This window comes from Schistocerca cancellata, chromosome 12, assembly GCF_023864275.1.
Source record: "Schistocerca cancellata isolate TAMUIC-IGC-003103 chromosome 12, iqSchCanc2.1, whole genome shotgun sequence".
In the NCBI taxonomy this organism is placed as follows: Eukaryota; Metazoa; Arthropoda; class Insecta; order Orthoptera; family Acrididae; genus Schistocerca; species Schistocerca cancellata.
Window position 1 is genome coordinate 129,846,089 of NC_064637.1, and position 18,466 is coordinate 129,864,554.

General features: G+C 40.7%; 1 protein-coding gene across 1 annotated transcript in view; it reads right to left on the minus strand.

Annotated features, from left to right (window-relative positions):
* Window positions 1-11,249: 11,249 nt before the first annotated feature.
* Window positions 11,250-18,466, minus strand: part of LOC126109866 (pre-mRNA-processing factor 40 homolog B) — a 176,646-nt gene continuing 169,429 nt past the window's right edge. Inside the window, exon 17 of the mRNA XM_049914932.1 lies at window positions 11,250-12,301. The gene's annotated coding sequence lies outside the window, so the exon portion shown is untranslated. The remainder of the gene's footprint in view (window positions 12,302-18,466) is intronic.

Genomic DNA, 18,466 nt, shown 5'->3' on the forward strand with positions numbered 1-18,466 from the left:
CTTCATCCTCAGTCAGCGTAGTGGAAGAACAGTATTACACAATTTGGGACTTCTGCTGCTTATTTTGTATTACGGTGTTACCCTGGGCACACCAACCTGTTTGGCTGCAGTAGCCATTGGGGTGTCTGCTTTGACAGCTTCTACAGCTTTTGTAATTTATTCAGGCTTGTAATCTCTCTTGGGGCCCTTACCTGGAACAAACTGCTGCAGATACTGACAGGAAGTTGTTCCAGTAAGACACTGTGTCTTAGATTGGTATTAGAATTAACCAAAATAAATTTCCATTAGAAGCATCCATAATGTGATTAATGTTTGTAACTAATATGTAAGGAACATGAAAAATGAAATGAATATAGATGTGAATTCTGTCTCAAAATGCAAAAACACAAAATTACCAAATAAATAATATTTTATAGCAAATTGTAACCATATGAACTATTTTAGCAGGGACAGTATGAAATAGCTTTATTGTCTGCATATAAATATTGAAAATGTAACATATTTTCAGGTACCAGTATTGCACATCATCTTTCAAAACCCAGTTTGGAAAGATAATGTGCCTAAGAATCTGTTTGTAAAACAAAAAGTGCATGGACGCAATGAAGTATCAGTGTGCACGATGCTGTAGTGCTGTGCCAATTGTGGGTGGTTGAGTTGTCTGTATAAGATGTATGTCCGTAATGCAGAATAGAACCCAGTTGCAGGACCTAATGTCTTACCACAAACACATACATTTGTCTGCTAGTTTAAGTTCAAAGGTCAGTTTAATGCACACTGTAATGTGGCAGTTTTAGGTCTAAGTGTTTTGAAATGTGGCTGTATCAAGTAGTGACAGAGATGGAAGCTGAACTACCTCACTTATGACGATGCCGACCTCAACAAGCCACTGTATGGTAGCAGTTACCGAATGCTTTGTACTGTGTATTGCTCACTAGGAAATTAGTGAAGAGACTAATTGTGGTCCATCACGGGTTTCGATTATGACCTTTGCAACATCAGTGGTCTCGAAGACCGTGTGTCATCTCAGCCTTGAAAAACAGAACATCAATGTAGGCTGGCAGTCTGACGAGAGGAAGGTGCAGCTCATTTCCCCACACCGCTCCCCACCCCTCTGCAATTTCTAATTTGTTTACACTTGTGGCCAACTGCCAGTGTGTACTGACCACACTCTGCAACTGTAGAGACCAGAAAACAAAATGTATTTTGACTCTGCCGCAAGTCTTCCTCTAATGTGCAAATAGAGTTAGCTTTGGTTCTACTTCTGTGCCGAATATCTTGTCGGTTCTATTTGTATTGCTATCAAGTATGGGGCAAACAGCTATTAACGCCTACAAAAGATCAAAATCAATATTCTCCAGAGTTTGTAATTATCAAATTGGGTGGGAAAAGTAAAATAATGGCAAGAAGCACCTTAGATCAGAGAGGCATTCTGTTCACTAGCAGGCAAATGCTACTGCTTCTCAACAATCATTTGTTGAAAGCTTAATGAAACAATGAAAAATCCGTGATGTAATGTAACAATATTATTAAAAGAATAGTTGCTACTCACCATACAGCAGAGATGCTGAGTTGCAGGTAAGCACAACAAAAAGACTGTCACAAAATAAGCTTTCGGCCACAAGGCCTTTGTCAGAAATAGTCACCCCCCTCTCCCCCCCACCTACACACACACCCTCTCTTCTCTCCTCCCTCTCTCCCCTCTCTCTTCTCTCTCTCTCTATCTCTCTTTCATGGCTGAAGCCAGAATAGCTGCCAGACTGAGGCCACGTGTGTGTGTGTGTGTGTGTGTGTGTGGTGTCTGTTTTTCACAAAGGCCTTGTGGCTGAAAGCTAACTTTGTGACAGCTTTCTGTTGTGCCCATCTGTGACTCAGCATCTCCGCTATGTGGTGAGTAGCAACTATTCTTTACATAATATTATCGAAAGCTTAAACAGAGCCAAAAGAAGAAAACGAGCAAAGACCATTTTAGGAAAAAACTGTTTAAGTTTTTGCAAAAGCAAACATTCCAGTCAAAAAGCTCCCCATTCACCTCTTTTTTAAACAATTTCAAAGCCCTAAGCCTCCATCTTCAGGCCTGTAGCATGACAACCTTTGAAATCTGTATTTCTAATCACACACACACACACACACACACACACACACAAAATTTAGATGCAAAATTTGTCAAAAATAGATGTGAATTTCATCAGAAAGAGATGCTAGATTTTCAGGTCCCTACCAATATGTTTTAAACTCAATGTAAAATTAAAACCATTATTCCAGGTGTTGACAGGAGGTGCCAAAATTTGGAACATCACAAAAAAATGATGTACCAGCCACATACACCTGTCCTTGGTCTTATTTTTAACAAGTTTCTTTACTTCCTACAGTATTGTGGATGAGTCTGGTATAATACTATTATTTTATTTAATTTGGAGATCTTACATATCATGTACAAAAGAAAAACCTTACTATAATGCTTGTGGTCACAAAAATAGTGAACATTGTTCTCAGAAGTCAACAATCACAAAATGGTTGTTCAGGATCTCCAAACCTACGGTGTTGTCATATAGTAAGACAAAAAATTTCCTGTATGCATTCCAAAGAGAATGATTTTACTACCTTTATTGTTCAACAAAAGTGAGATAGGTATGCAAGACTGGGGCACTGTCAAGGAATGGTGCCTCTACCTTAACGGCAGCAGACCATAAATGGAATTCTTTTAGATTATTGTAGGAAATAATTTAAAGAACTTTGCAAACACATCTTTCCCATGAAAGAAGCCCAGGAGGGGTCTGTGGGTTGCGCAACACGGCTACTGGCCGCCACCACCACATCCGTCATGCCCGACTCTCCGACACTTTTCTGCCAGTAGTCGGCTGCACACGCGCTTCCGCTTAGTTAAGAATAAACAACATTGCCATCTGATTAGCTTAAGCTTATCTTTACCTTTGTTTACAGTAGGTGCTCAAAATGATGCCCTTCTGTGATAAGAACAGCCTGACATCTCCTGAACACATTAGCAGACACCCAATGAATTTCAGCTGCTGAAGTTTGGGAAATGACTAGCCGAACCCTGTCTTCCAACTCTTAAGAGCTTGTGGGGATTGGTTGCATACACGTTGTCTTTAAACAGCCCTCAAAGATAAAAATCACAGAGCTAGAAAATGAGCAAGCCAGTTAACTATCCTATCATCAAAAACACTTCCTATTGCTGTCATAGAAGCATTGGCGATATGTGGCCTTGCATTGTCCTACATAACAGGACCATATACATCTTTTCATTATGTGTTAGCTCCCTTAAAAAAAAAAGGATTCAGTATATTGTTCACATACCTGTCATAACATATTGTTTTGTCGAAAAAGGTTGGTCCAGTAATTCGTCTTGCTCTAGTTGCACATCACACTTCCGTGTTCGTATCATGCAGACGTTGTTGCTGTAATTTATGAGGATTTTTGGAGATCCAGCATCGATTGTTCTGAAAATTTGTGTATCCTTACAAAAGCAGCCATGCTTAATCACAAGAAAAAAAAGCACCTCAGAATCAACTTGCCCATCATGCACAGACTGTAACAGCCAGTTGCAGTAAGGATGCCAAGCAAAAGTAAATGAGTTGCTCAATTGATGCACTACTATTATTTCGTATGGTTTCAATTTCAGTTTGTGCACAGCTCTGTGAACAGATGCTCTTGACACACCAGTCTGAAGTGCCAAACGACGTAGAGATTTTCTCGGACTTCTTTCCAAGACTTCCCCTATCTCGACTAATTTATTTTGGTTAAAGCACTAGGTTCTCTATTCCATCATTTGCGTAACACAGATACAGTGTCTTGAAATTTCTTCACTCATTTGCATATCTTTGAATCATTGGGAACATACACACTGGGAAATTTTCGTTTAAATTCAAGCAGGCATTCCACATACAATTCTGTTTTTGCACAGTGTCTGGGAACTACGCATAGCGACAACTGGCAGACACAGCAGCAACAGCCAGCAAATGTGCCACACGACCTGCGGATCCCTCCTGAGCATCTTTTGTGAGACAACCTGTACAGTAATTCATTCTGAAGAGATGTTACTACCGAATTTATTATACAATGGATTCCATAAGGTAAAGATTCATAAATTAGGTCTGGTAGTACCACCTAACAGACAGTCTGCAGTTTGCAGCGGAAACTATCTGTGGGAATATGCCACCAGTTACATATTCATTTTATCCCCTGGTAAATCCATGATTATTCTATAAATTGTTGCATTTTTTGATGTTACGAGAGTGGTGATATGAACAGAGTAGGTTGTTTGAAGCACCCCATGTTGAGTTGCATGGGTGTCTGTGAAGCTACCCTTTGGAGAAGACTAGGGATGTTCCTGTGATGGATGCATATCCTCAAGACGATTTCCTGGGAGCAGCAGGTTGCAGATAATAATAGTGGCAACCACTGTGCCATCGTGTTCGTTCCATGTACTGTACACCCTCATTAATTGAAGGCTCAAGCAAGTGACTAAGGAGTCTCGAATCCTTTGGGAGGAGGTCGACATACCTATTTTAGGATTTTGTTCATCTCAAGGGGACCGATGAATAGGAGTGTTAACGCAATGGCCACTGTGCATGCGGCAGACACTGATAGGTTCCAGAGGAGATAGTGTGACCGTTCTGCTCGGAAGTCAAGACAAAAGATGGAGCATCTTCATTTGATTTACGAGTTGTTTTAATCACACCTGACCACTGCATTTGCACGCTTGGCTCGGTCATTAGAACACCTGACTTGTACTAGGAGATAGCAGTATTTGAGTCCTCACTCCAATGTAAGCTATTGTTGGATTTCCTAATCCACACCAGGCATTTGGTGGGACAATTCTTAACACAAGTCTGTAGCAGATAACCCTCCTTGTTTGTGTTAGCTTTGTCAATGAAGTGTGGAACACCTTATGTCTTTCTCAACTCTGCAGTTTCTTTGGAGGGAAACGGACGCAGGAGGAGCTGGCCACTGTTCGCGAACAGCTGAGCGTGTTGATGGCCGCGGTCAGCCGTCTTCAGGCTGCTGCCTCGGAGTGTAGCGGCAGTGGGGAGTCTGGTGCGTCGCAAGGTACACCCCAGGTGTTACATGCTTCACCCACTGTCCCTGCTGTCGAGACATCATCGCGGGTACCGGGCGCGGTTGGGCCACCCTCTCCCCAAGGGGAGTGGCGGGTTCAGCGGCGTTCGCGGCGCACGAGGCGGAAGGTCAATGTGGAGGCTGGCCGTGTGGCATCGCCCGCTCTGCCTGTGAGGGGACATGTGGCTGCTCCTTCAGCAAGGTCCGAGCAGGCACACGGGGGGAGGGGTTTATTAGTTATTGGGAGCTCCAACGTTAGGCGGGTGATGGAGCCCCTTAGGGAAATAGCGAGAAGGTCGGGGAAGAAGGCCAGTGTTCACTCTGTCTGCTTGCCGGGGGGTCTCATCCGAGATGTGGAGGAGGCCCTACCGGCGGCGATAGAAAGCACTGGGTGCACCCGACTGCAAATTGTTGCTCATGTCGGCACCAATGACTCCTGCCGTCTGGGTTCAGAGGTCATCCTCAGTTCGTACAGGCGGTTGGCGGAATTGGTGAAGGCGGAAAGCCTCGCTCGCGGGGTGGAATCAGAGCTAACTATTTGTAGTATCGTTCCCAGAACCGATCGCGGTCCTCTGATTTGGAGCCGAGTGGAAGGCTTAAACCAGAGGCTCAGACGATTCTGCGGAGATCTGGGGTGCAAATTTCTCGACCTCCGCTATCGGGTGGAGAAATGTAGGGTCCCCCTGAATAGGTCAGGCGTGCACTACACGCCGGAAGCGGCTACAAGGGTAGCGGAGTACGTGTGGAGTGCACATGGGGGTTTTTTAGGTTAGAGAATCCCCTCCCTAGGCCCGACAAGACGCCTCCTGAGACGCGGCAAGATAGGAGTAGGCAAAATGCAACAGGGAATAACAATATTAATGTGCTAATAGTAAACTGCAGGAGCGTCTATAGAAAGGTCCCAGAACTGCTCTCATTAATAAACGATCACAACGCCCATATAGTACTAGGGACAGAAAGTTGGCTGAAACCAGACGTAAACAGTAACGAAATACTAAACTCAGATTGGAATGTATACCGCAGAGACAGGCTGAACAGGGAAGGGGGAGGCGTGTTTATAGCGATAAGAAGTGAAATGATTTGGGTGAAGGTCGCGGTTAAAGCAGGCTCAGACATGGTAATTGGATGTCTCTATAGGCCCCCTGGCTCAGCAGCTGTTGTGGCTGAGCACCTGAAGGATAATTTGGAAAATATTTCGAGTAGATTTCCCCACCATGTTATAGTTCTGGGTGGAGATTTTAATTTGCCGGATATAGACTGGGAGACTCAGACGTTCATAACGGGTGGCAGGGACAAAGAATCCAGTGAAATTTTTTTAAGTGCTTTATCTGAAAACTACCTTGAGCAGTTAAACAGAGAACCGACTCGTGGCGATAACATATTAGACCTTCTGGTGACAAACAGACCCGAAGTATTTGAAAAAGTTAACGCAGAACAGGGAATCAGCGATCATAAAGCGGTTACGGCATCGATGATTTCAGCCGTAAATAGGAATATTAAAAAGGGTAGGAAGATTTTTCTGTTTAGAAAAAGTGACAAAAAGCAGATTTCAGAGTACCTGTTGGCTCAACACAAAAGTTTTGTCTCAAGTACTGATAGTGTTGAGGATCAGTGGACAAAGTTCAAAACCATCGTACAATATGCGTTAGATGAGTATGTGCCAAGCAAGATCGTAAGAGATGGAAAAGAGCCACCGTGGTTCAACAACCGAGTTAGAAAACTGCTGCGGAAGCAAAGGGAACTTCACAGCAAACATAAACATAGCCAAAGCCTTGCGGACAAACAAAAATTACGCGAAGCGAAATGTAGTGTGAAGAGAGCTATGCGAGAGGCGTTCAATGAATTCGAAAGTAAAGTTCTATGTACTAACTTGGCAGAAAATCCTAAGAAATTTTGGTCTTATGTCAAAGCGGTAGGTGGATCAAAACAAAATGTCCAGACACTCTGTGACCAAAATGGTACTGAAACAGAGGATGACAGACTAAAGGCCGAAATACTAAATGTCTTTTTCCAAAGTTGTCTCACAGAGGAAGATTGCACTGTAGTTCCTTCTCTAGATTGTCGCACAGATGACAAAATGGTAGATATCGAAATAGACGACAGAGGGATAGAGAAACAATTAAAATCGCTCAAAAGAGGAAAGGCCTCTGGACCTGATGGGATACCAGTTCAATTTTACACAGAGTACGCGAAGGAACTTGCCCCCCTTCTTGCAGCGGTGTACCGTAGGTCTCTAGAAGAGCGTAGCGTTCCAAAGGATTGGAAAAGGGCACAGGTCATCCCCGTTTTCAAGAAGGGACGTCGAACAGATGTGCAGAACTATAGACCTATATCTCTAACGTCGATCAGTTGTAGAATTTTGGAACACGTATTGTGTTCGAGTATAATGACTTTTCTGGAGACTAGAAATCTACTCTGTAGGAATCAGCATGGGTTTCGAAAAAGACGGTCATGTGAAACCCAGCTCGCGCTATTCGTCCACGAGACTCAGAGGGCCATAGACACGGGTTCACAGGTAGATGCCGTGTTTCTTGACTTCCGCAAGGCGTTCGATACAGTTCCCCACAGTCGTTTATTGAACAAAGTAAGAGCATATGGACTATCAGACCAATTGTGTGATTGGATTGAGGAGTTCCTAGATAACAGGACGCAGCATGTTATTCTCAATGGAGAGAAGTCTTCCGAAGTAAGAGTAATTTCAGGTGTGCCGCAGGGGAGTGTCATAGGACCGTTGCTATTCACAATATACATAAATGACCTGGTGGATGACATCGGAAGTTCACTGAGGCTTTTTGCAGATGATGCTGTGGTGTATCGAGAGGTTGTAACAATGGAAAATTGTACTGAAATGCAGGAGGATCTGCAGCGAATTGACGCATGGTGCAGGGAATGGCAACTGAATCTCAATGTAGACAAGTGTAATGTGCTGCGAATACACAGAAAGATAGATCCTTTATCATTTAGCTACAAAATAGCAGGTCAGCAACTGGAAGCAGTTCATACCATAAGTTATCTGGGAGTACGCATTAGGAGTGATTTAAAATGGAATGATCATATAATGTTGATTGTCGGTAAAGCAGATGCCAGACTGAGGTTCATTGGAAGAATCCTAAGGAAATGCAATCTGAAAACAAAGGAAGTAGGTTACAGTACGCTTGTTCGCCCACTGCTTGAATACTGCTCAGCAGTGTGGGATCCGTACCAGATAGGGTTGATACAAGACATAGAGAAGATCCAACGGAGAGCAGCGCGCTTCGTTACAGGATCATTTAGTAATCGCGAAAGCGTTACGGAGATGATAGATAAACTCCAGTGGAAGACTCTGCAGGAGAGACGCTCAGTAGCTCGGTACGGGCTTTTGTCAAAGTTTCGAGAACATACCTTCACCGAAGAGTCAAGCAGTATATTGCTCCCTCGTACGTATATCTCGCGAAGAGACCATGAGGATAAAATCAGGGAGATTAGAGCCCACACAGAGGCATACCGACAATCCTTCTTTCCACGAACAATACGAGACTGGAATAGAAGGGAGAACCGATAGAGGTACTGAAGGTACCCTCCGCCACACACCGTCAGGTGGCTTGCGGAGTATGGATGTAGATGTAGATGTAGAGGGAGCTCTCTGTTTTAAGAATACATATCCTGAAAAGATGCTTTCTTATCTGTCATAAACCACCTGCAAAAAAGCAGTTGTTAGAAGTAAAACATACTCAGTTTGGAGCTGCATATATCTCTGGTAATATGATGATCACAGTCCAGGCAGCTTTCTCAGCCTCTGGATAGCATTATTTGCATACATATGCGAAACTGTGACACACAAACTTCCATTTGAAAGTGGCGCATAGGCGCACTTAAATACAAACAATTGCACTAGATTTTGAACTCTAGTACATGTAACCTACTAATAAAGATAGATGAACAGTGCAATTCTCTGTTTTTATAGTGGAATTTCCATTATAAAAACACAGTGCATTCATTTATACTCAACAACAAGAATTTTTTGAATTACTGTACATTTCACTGTGTTTTTGAGGCATAACAGAATAAAGCATTAAATACAGTAATATGAACTCCACCTGTCTCCACAAACATCCCACTGTGAGCTTTACATATCTATCAACTATGGAGGGATGACGTAACAAGAACCTATTGTAAGGAAGATAAAGTCACTGGAAATATAGCACTAGTCCTGATTGCACTGGGATAGGGAAGGAAATTAGCTCGTGTCATTTTCAGCAGAACGATTCCAGCATTTGCTTTAACACAATTACATCAAATACCAGGCTTTAGTAGCAGAGGAAAAAGAAGTCAAAGTGCAGGGCAGGGTAACAGTGAGTTGTTGCTCTACATCCAAAAACCACACTAGCTGATATGTATTAAAACTGATTTCACAGTCAGTAGGGTATATAAATACCGTGTTATTGGGTTAAGGAAATGAGGGGAGAGCCTAAATTTGTCTGGGTAGAAGGGAGCTTAAATAGCTGTCTCCCCCTCTCCACATGAGAGTACAGTGTCTCATCAGTGCACTATCATGTTCAATGAAAAATAGGATTCTGCTCTTTTTATCACTATGCAAATGTTACCCCCAAGAATAGCAGCTGCATAAAGAACATTCCAAGTCCAGGGAGGTGGAAAAGGGTAGCAAGGAAGCAACTGCAATTCAAATTTTAAAATACTCTGTATTTCTGGAGGTAATTGTGTTTTGTATGTACGAGGGTGGTTTGAAAAGTTCTCTAAACGGAATACTGAAACTTTTTTTAATTTTTCAATGTAGTCACCTTGTAGATTAATGCACTTGGTCACATGAATTCCAGTGGCTTGATCCCATCTTGAAAATGAGTTTCCTCCAGGCCTGCAAAATAGTTGTCAACTCTGGCTATCAATTCTTCATTTGAAGTGAATCTTCGTCCACCAAGAAAAATTTTCAGTTCTGGGAACAGGTGGAAGTCTGATGGAGCCATATCAGATGAATAAGGTAGGTGTGGCAAGAATTCATACCTTAGTTTGTATAATTTTGCCATGGCAACGGCACGTGTGCGGGCATGCATTGTCTTGATGGAAGATGACTTTCTTCCTTGCTAAACCTGGCCTTTTTTCGTGTATCTTATATTGCAGTTTGTCCAGGAGGTTAGCATAGTATTCTCCAGTAATTGTTTGCCCAGTGGGGAGACAATCTACAAACAAAATCCCCTCCCAGAACACTGATGCCATGACCTTTCCCGCCAAAGGAATTGTCTTTGCTTTCTTTGGTGGCAGAGAATCAGCATGTTTCCACTGCTTTGACTGTCTTTTTGTGGTCTGGGGTATACTAGCACACCTGAGTTTCATCTGTGGTCACAAACCGGCACAAAAAATCTTGTTGGTTTCTCTTAAAACGGGCCAAACATTGTTCTGATATGCCCATTCTCATGCGTTTTGGATCCAGCATCAAGAGTCAAGGTAAGCATCTTGCAGAAATTCTTTTCATTTCTAATTCTTCAGTTAAAATGTTATATACCCTTTCAGATGACATCTGGCAAGCATGAGCAATTTCATGCACTTTCAATCCGTTATCTTCCGTGAACATTTAGTGCACTTTTGCAGTGATTTCTAGTGTAGTGACACATCTTGGCTGACCACTGCATGGGCCTCTAAGCTCTCCCTACCATATGTAAATTCGTAAATTCATTTGTCCACTTGGAAACAGTTGAATATGAAGGAGCAGTCCCCCCCCCCCCCCCCTCCCCCCGCGGTGTATTCTGGAAATTGGCATGAACGTCTTTTGCTTTCATACCTTTCTTTACAAAGTACTTAATCACTGTTCAAATCTAGATTCCCCCCCCCCCCCCCCCCCCAAAATCTCTGCAAATCACTACGCGGGTACAACAACAGAGCTACATCACCGCCACAGCTCTCTTCCAAGAGCACTGACGTGGCACGTGTTTACAGGCAACAGTACACCGAATATCACATGAACAACTCGTTGCGCTAGTGCTGACCTCTCATGGTGATATCGAGAACTTTTCAAACCACCCTGGTATATACAGATGGATCACGATTCACCAAATACAGTTTCTGAGCAGCTAAAAGGCAGACAAAATGGAGGATAAAGTACTTAGCAACCACTCACTAATGTTTTTATTTAACATTGTAGTCTATAAGAATGAATGAATAAAATAGTCAAGTGCATCTCATCGTTTTCTTAGAAAAGTATTCATTTTATTTTACTGCTTCCGGTACATATTTTGACAGTATAAAAGTTACAGACGTCCACTGTGCTCGCTGAACATAATTACAAACATGTTCGAACAATACGCTACACCAAGTGTGGCATGATTAGAAACTGTAGAAGCACTTCAGTCAAGCAAACTAGATCACTACAATTCACTAACTGCACAAATGGTATTTATGAACTTGTTGGGCAAAAACCATTGAACATCAATTGCAGCATTACGTGATGAGCTTTTAACTCCTGTAGAAATGTCCAGTCACTGAATGTTTTCTTCTTGTGAGCCTGCTTGACGCTAACATAATTTAGATGTGAAACGGGAAACTTATTGAGTAAATGCATCAACACTGAAAACTGCGATATCCTTGTCCCAACACACATTAATTCTTAGATGGTAACAATTTCCAAAATGAGTTTTTAATTCTCATACAAAAACTAGACACAAGCAACACACACACTACCTGGTACTGCATTTTCATCTTATGGTGTGGGATGCTTCTCGTGTTTTAAATTTTAATTATATTCAACTCCAGTACCTTACATATATTAAGTCCTTTGTTGAACTTGCACAACTAGTAATTTTTCACTTCCCAATTTAAATAAACGTCTTCAAAATTAAAAAATTAAAATAAAAATGTAATTTTTGTCAAAGCCTAACTTCCTCCAGTTAGGACAACACACAATTATAACAATTTGTAAGCAATTGGTAGAACAAAGAGTAAATACTGATACTGAGAGTAAATATGCACTGAAATAATCAGTGTAGGTACAAGCTCATTATTCTGTATGCAGTCTCTTTACAATCAATGATTCTTCTGTCTAATAAAATGTCTGGCAGTAAGGGTATTGTGCAAACCATCATAGTTCTGTTCTCATGTAAAAGAGTTTCAGAGCATCTCTATTGGCACGTGTTCCTATTCCAGTGACTGTTTCACTTCAGGTGGCTGGAAAGTCCAACGGGTGTGGCTTTAGGCACGACTCGGATCAGAACTGTGGCCATTTCTGCAGTTGGTGATCCTGAAAGATGTAGAGAAAGCATTAAGATCATTTAAACTGAGCACAGAAGAGCTGCTTGTGTATGAGTAACGTAAACAGTTTTGTAACGAACGAGTTCACTTGTTATTACCTTTCTTTTATTTTATCAGTTTCTAAAACAATCTGAACATGGCTGACCAATCAACATGCAGTAGTGCAAAAGGCAAGAGAACAGAATAGGGAATGTGAGGAAAAGAAAAAGAAAGAAATGTTATGTAGAAGGAAGAGTCATTCACATTTTGTGGAACTAACTAGACAAAAAATGCACAAACATCAAATACTTCAAGCAACTTGTAACAAGAATGTGATGTAAACACAACTATTGCATTTAAATATTAGGAGTATAGACACTTTGCTGTATAGCTGATGCCTCGAGCAGTTCTGGCACAAATAAATGATTGAATTTGTAACTAGCTTTCAGAAACATTCCTCAGCTGAGTCGAACTTTGGCTAATAATGACACAGTGTTTTGAATCTCCATCCTCAATACAAATTCATAATACACATTGCCAAATGATTGTATCTGACTTATTATTAAAACACTATTTAGTATCCAACCAGAGAATACATTAAACTGAAATTGAGAAACAGCCTTACATTTTTTTATCTTTTATCAAATCTGCTCCTGAATATAGCATAGAATGCACTTCATCAAGTGGAATGTTGTTGTAATAAATATTATTGATTCAGGATTGATACAGGATTTGTTAATGGAACATAAGGACAAGGTACTAGATTAGTCAGTAAATATTTGTGCAGTTCGCAGTGATACTGCATTTTTGGGTGTACTGTAACTACGCAGCAACAATTAGGGAGGTGAGGAAGGCTGGCCTTAGTACCAGTTGATGCATTTTGTCATATCTCCTAAATAGCTTTCACATACGTGTATGTAGGTGGACAATTAAAGAAACAAGAGTTTAATGTGCAATCCAGAATGAGATTTTCACTCTGCAGTGGAGTGTGTGCTGATATGAAACTTCATGGCAGATTAAAACTATGTGCCAGACCAAGACTCTAACTCGGGTCCTTTGACTTTCGTGGGGAAGTGCCCTACTGACAGCTACCCGAGCATGACTCACGACATGTCCTCACAGCTTTACTTCCACCAGTACTTCATCTCCTACCTTCCAAACTTCACAGAAGCTCTCCTGTGAAGTTTGGAATGTAAGCAATCAGGTACTGGAAAAAGTAAGCCAGGACGTTTCAAAATGATCTTTTCTAAGTAAGTGGCCCTTTCATTCTATAACAGAACCACTTTTCCAATGTAAGTAAATGTAACACCCTGGTTGTACAATGTTCCAAATAATAATAAAAGAGAGACCAAGTGCACTTGCAAGAAAACACTACATGGTACTGACACAAGCTGTCAGGCATAGGGCAAAAGGAGGAACTACAAAAGAAATGGTTCAGTGATGTGTGCAACTCATTAAAGATATTTGTATTTGTATTGCTGAGGATAATCAAAATGAAAAACTTATACACTAAAAATTAAAGTTGATGGGAGTAGGAGACTACTGGACTAATAACTACATTGGGTCCCAGAGGAGATGAGTCATTGAGATCGCAGGTGGTGAGCCATATCACAGTCAGTTAATCTGTGACCAGCCACTTACATCGTTATCTGCCCAGAAAGTACTACACTACCTGGCACATAAGCAGCAGAAATTGCTACTCAGCAGTTCTCTCAGTGACAGTGGTTCGTACTGAGGATCGGACTGCTCAATGAATGTGAATCTATGCAGAGTGCCAGTGTTACAGGTGTGAACTGTCCTATACCCAGCAACCTATTCACTGTGACCTGCCTCTGGAATATTTGCAGTGCACTGTGACGGATTTACAAGGGCCCACTTGAATTCCTTCCCCATTTTTCCAGTTATGAGCTTGTGGCCACCTTGACATCAATACGACAATAAATCCCAATCTTCCTTTCTTCAACTGGGTCCCGTGCTATGTACTGCCGATTATTCCTATTATCACTTCTTTCTCTTATCTGCCTACATTTTCTTTGCAACTTCCACTATCAACTACTACTATTCTTTGTTACATTATTGAAGCAGTTCTTCTTGGTGTTTTCATACGTGATCCTAACACTTGACTGCCACATTTACCATAGATTCACTTCCTTTTTATTACACATCAGATGGCTTGCCTCCAACAAGTCACGAGTAATATAGATGCCAATTTCTGGCATTCCCAACTTCAGCAAACTCGAGAAAAAAGTTCAGACATTCCAAAAGCTTCAGATTTTCTTTTGGATATTTCTCGCATTCTGCCCACATTTATGTCTTGAGTAACTATTTTGTCTATTAATTTTGATATCAGAGATATTTACAGAAAATAAGAAAATAATCTTTACTATCAGACTTGGCCACACTCTTAAAGGTAACTTCTTGAGTATATACATGTAGACAGTGTTGTTTACTAACTGTTGAGCCTACTTGCTCCTCACATTTACTGGAGTACAACTACATGAATTACAGCACGATTACAATTCTTTATAACAAAGTACATTTTACAACAGACCGTACAGTGCTATGCTGACTCACACACAGTGTCATAAATACACATACCATGAAATATTTAGAAGTGAGATCCTACAAATAACACTCTTGATACTTACTGCATGTGACAGTACAGATAAATATTGCCATGCCTTTCCTTCTCTCTCAATTTCTGCTCTTTTCTTTCCCTCCAGTGCTCATTTGATATTTAAATTGTTTATACACACCAAGTTAAACCACTATTCACATTTACACCTTACAGTAAAAGTGGCACATTCTGAATTAACATATGGTCATCGGCAATCTGTGTAATGTAAATCACTTCCGATTTCTGTTTTTAAAAAATTCAGTTGTGAATAGCTGATTATCTGAAAGTAGTTATTCAGAGAAAGACTGTTTTCAACTCAGGTAGTGCTAAAAGCATTTTTCTCATTAACAAATAATTAGCAATTCGATGTCTTGATACTACTACATCTTCTTCTTCTCCTCCTCTCTTACATTAAAGGTATAAATAAGTTACATGGAACTAAGGCAAACAAGCTTATGGAAACAAATCAGTGACAGTAACATTTGTACGAGTGTCTTGCACATAATAACAATTTTGAGGCAATGTTTATAAGAACCAGGGTGCTCACCAACTATGAGGACCTTTAATTCATCAAAAGGTATGAGTCCTATAAGAACAGTTCTTGTGTGAATTGCTAGATTGTTTTGGCAGATGTGTGCAATATTTTGGCAACACATCTGAGTTGTTACTATCAGGCATGATGATAGATTGCTTTGAGGCAGAAGCACTCACTCTGTACATGAGGACCAAAGTTCCTCCTCCTCCTCCTCCTCCTCCTCCTCCTCCACACCCACCCCTGTCCTAAAGCTGACAGACATTGCACACTAAGCTCTCTTTTACCACAATTTTAACAATAATGGCCTCTTAATGGAATGATTTTCACTCTGCAGGTAGGAGTGCACAACAGACTCAAACTTAGAATCTTTGCCTTTAGCTGGCAACTGCTTTACTGTCTGAACCATCCGGATCCAACTCGAGGCCCACCCTCACAACTTTACTTCCCAGAAGTTCTCCTGCACATCTTCCGAGACTAGTACTCCTGGAAGGAAGAACACTGCGGAGAATTTTCTTAGATGCAGCCAAGGAAATTGTTTCTAAAAGGAATCTTTCACCCTGTGGCAGATTGTGTACTGGTTCAGGGCTCGAGTACCAAATCGGCACTAAGTTTTAATCAGCCAGAAAGTTTCATATCAGTGCGTACTCCACTGCCAAGTGGAAATTCATTTTGCAAACAATTCCATAGGCTATGGCTATGTCATTTCTCCACAATACCATTTCTTCCAGGAATTCTAGCCCAGCAAGGCATGCAGGAGAACTTCTGTGGAGTTTGGGAAAGCAGGAGAGGAGTACTCACAGAAATAAAGCTGCGAGGACAGATTGTAAGGCATGCCCCGATTCCTCAGATGGTAAGAAAACTGCCTGTGAAAAGGAGGATCCCGTGTTACAGTCCCAGCCTGGCACACAGTTTTAATCTGGCAGGAAACTCCATATATTTAATGACAGGAAATCTAATACTTTGAGCTGTGTCTATGTCCTGATATATGACAAGTTTACAATGCGTCCAGACAACAAAATGCTCTTTGGTGGCCCACTAGTGAGTCAAACACTTAAAACAAATGAGGAATTCCAGCTATTGTTCACTTGTCAAGTACGTAGGAAATTAGTGACAATTCAGGAGTATTACCTTTTCACAACAGATGTTTACTCGCAACCTAAGGTGGAAGAAATGTGGACGAATGTAAGCATACAGGAACAGCAGGCAGCATTCTCAGGTGGTGCATTTGTGGCACGTATGTGTTGTGCACAGGGGTATAGGGGTAGCTACAGAGAGATGGGTATGAATAAACAAGGGGCAAGAAAAGTATGAAGTTATTGGAAAGGGGAGTGATAAGAGCACAGGATAATTTTTAAGTGAAACCAAATTTTTAATCTGCCACATACAAAGTATAAAAATTTCTCCCACTCCCATGCAGATACATAACACTGTACAGATAGTCCTGAAAATTCATGACATGAATTTTTAATAGCTACAGAAATACCTGAAATATTTAAAAGGAATAGCATGAGGCATATTCAGCAGTGAAGTATTTGTGCATCAACTATGTATTGCATCCGTGACATGTTTTTCATTTTAAATCCTACAAGTATTAAAAATTCACATCACAAATTTTAATATCTATCTGAAGGGGGTTATGAATCTGCATGGGGCTAGGAGAAATTATTTTAGACTAAAAACTACAATTTAAAGCATGATACATAAAAATTAATTTTTATTTAAGTAATTATTTTCTGCTTTTTATAGTCTCATGTGTGTGAAATTTTTCTATCGATTTCAAACATTTTAATGAGATTAAAACACACATGTGTGGTAAATTTCAGGTTTATTACAGTTTCTCTCCACACGAGTCAACAAATATACTGCTTCCTTCTCCATATACCTCATGAAAAGACCATAAAGGTAAAAGTTAGATCAAAGCTCATACGGAGGTTTACCAGCAATTGTTCTTTCTGCTAACCACTCATAACTGGAGCAGGAAAAAGGGGAAATGGCAGTGGTACACAACACACCAGACAAGAAAGCAAGTTAATACTCCGTTGTCATCCAGTTCTGAGCTAGGTTTAAAATTTCAAGTCTCTAGCTCCCTGGGAAATTAGTTTAAAATCAGTTGCAAAATTTGTATCAAACAGACATACAGACAATAGAGTAACCTAATAAATATATGGTATAAATGAGCAGTACTAAAAGCACACAGAAGTGGGGTTCTGACTAGCAGAGGCCTTAGCAGCAGAAGTGGCCAGGTTGTTAGACAATGTTGGCCATTTGTTTCCAATGACTAGAGCCTTCCACAAAAGAGACTGTGCAATCTTAATAACTTAATTTCTCCGAAGGGTCAAAATATAATTTTCTCTCTGGAAACAAAATATCATCTGAATAAATCTTCTGTAATCATTAAAGCATTATGTACCTCTCCTTAGATGAGTAAAGCTGAACTCGAATTGTCCATATGGGAATACCCAGCTAATAAAAGTGCGGTGGACTATCGGTAAAAGAATGCCGTACTATGATGGAGAAGAAGAAAATTTAAAAGCGGAGGCTAGAAGTACACACCTGTACTTTAAGGCTACACCTTATCCCCACTGGTTTCTGCACAAAGTTTTTATAAATTATTGCAATACTCTCTGCGGTTTGAGTTATGAGTTTGTAAAACTGAGAATCTCCGTTATTTCTCCAACTACTGAAATTGCCAAAATATGGTTTTCCCTTGCTTACTATGTAGGCAAATTATCAAAAGAGAAATTTTACTGGAAACAACAGCAAGCACAGTGCCAGATAATTCTCTTGCTGAGTATTCTCAAATTTTATTACAAATGCAAATTATCTGAAAAGGAACCACAGTTGTGCAATAAAATATTTGTATGTGTCTCAATTTCTGACGAGCTCTAGAAGTATTTATTGTTTATAATGTTGGTGTTACAGCACGAATACAACATGATATCCAAGACAACAAAAAAAAAACATACAGGGAGAAATTAATATATGTAAGAGCAAGGTTGACTGGGAATATATGGAAAATCAAA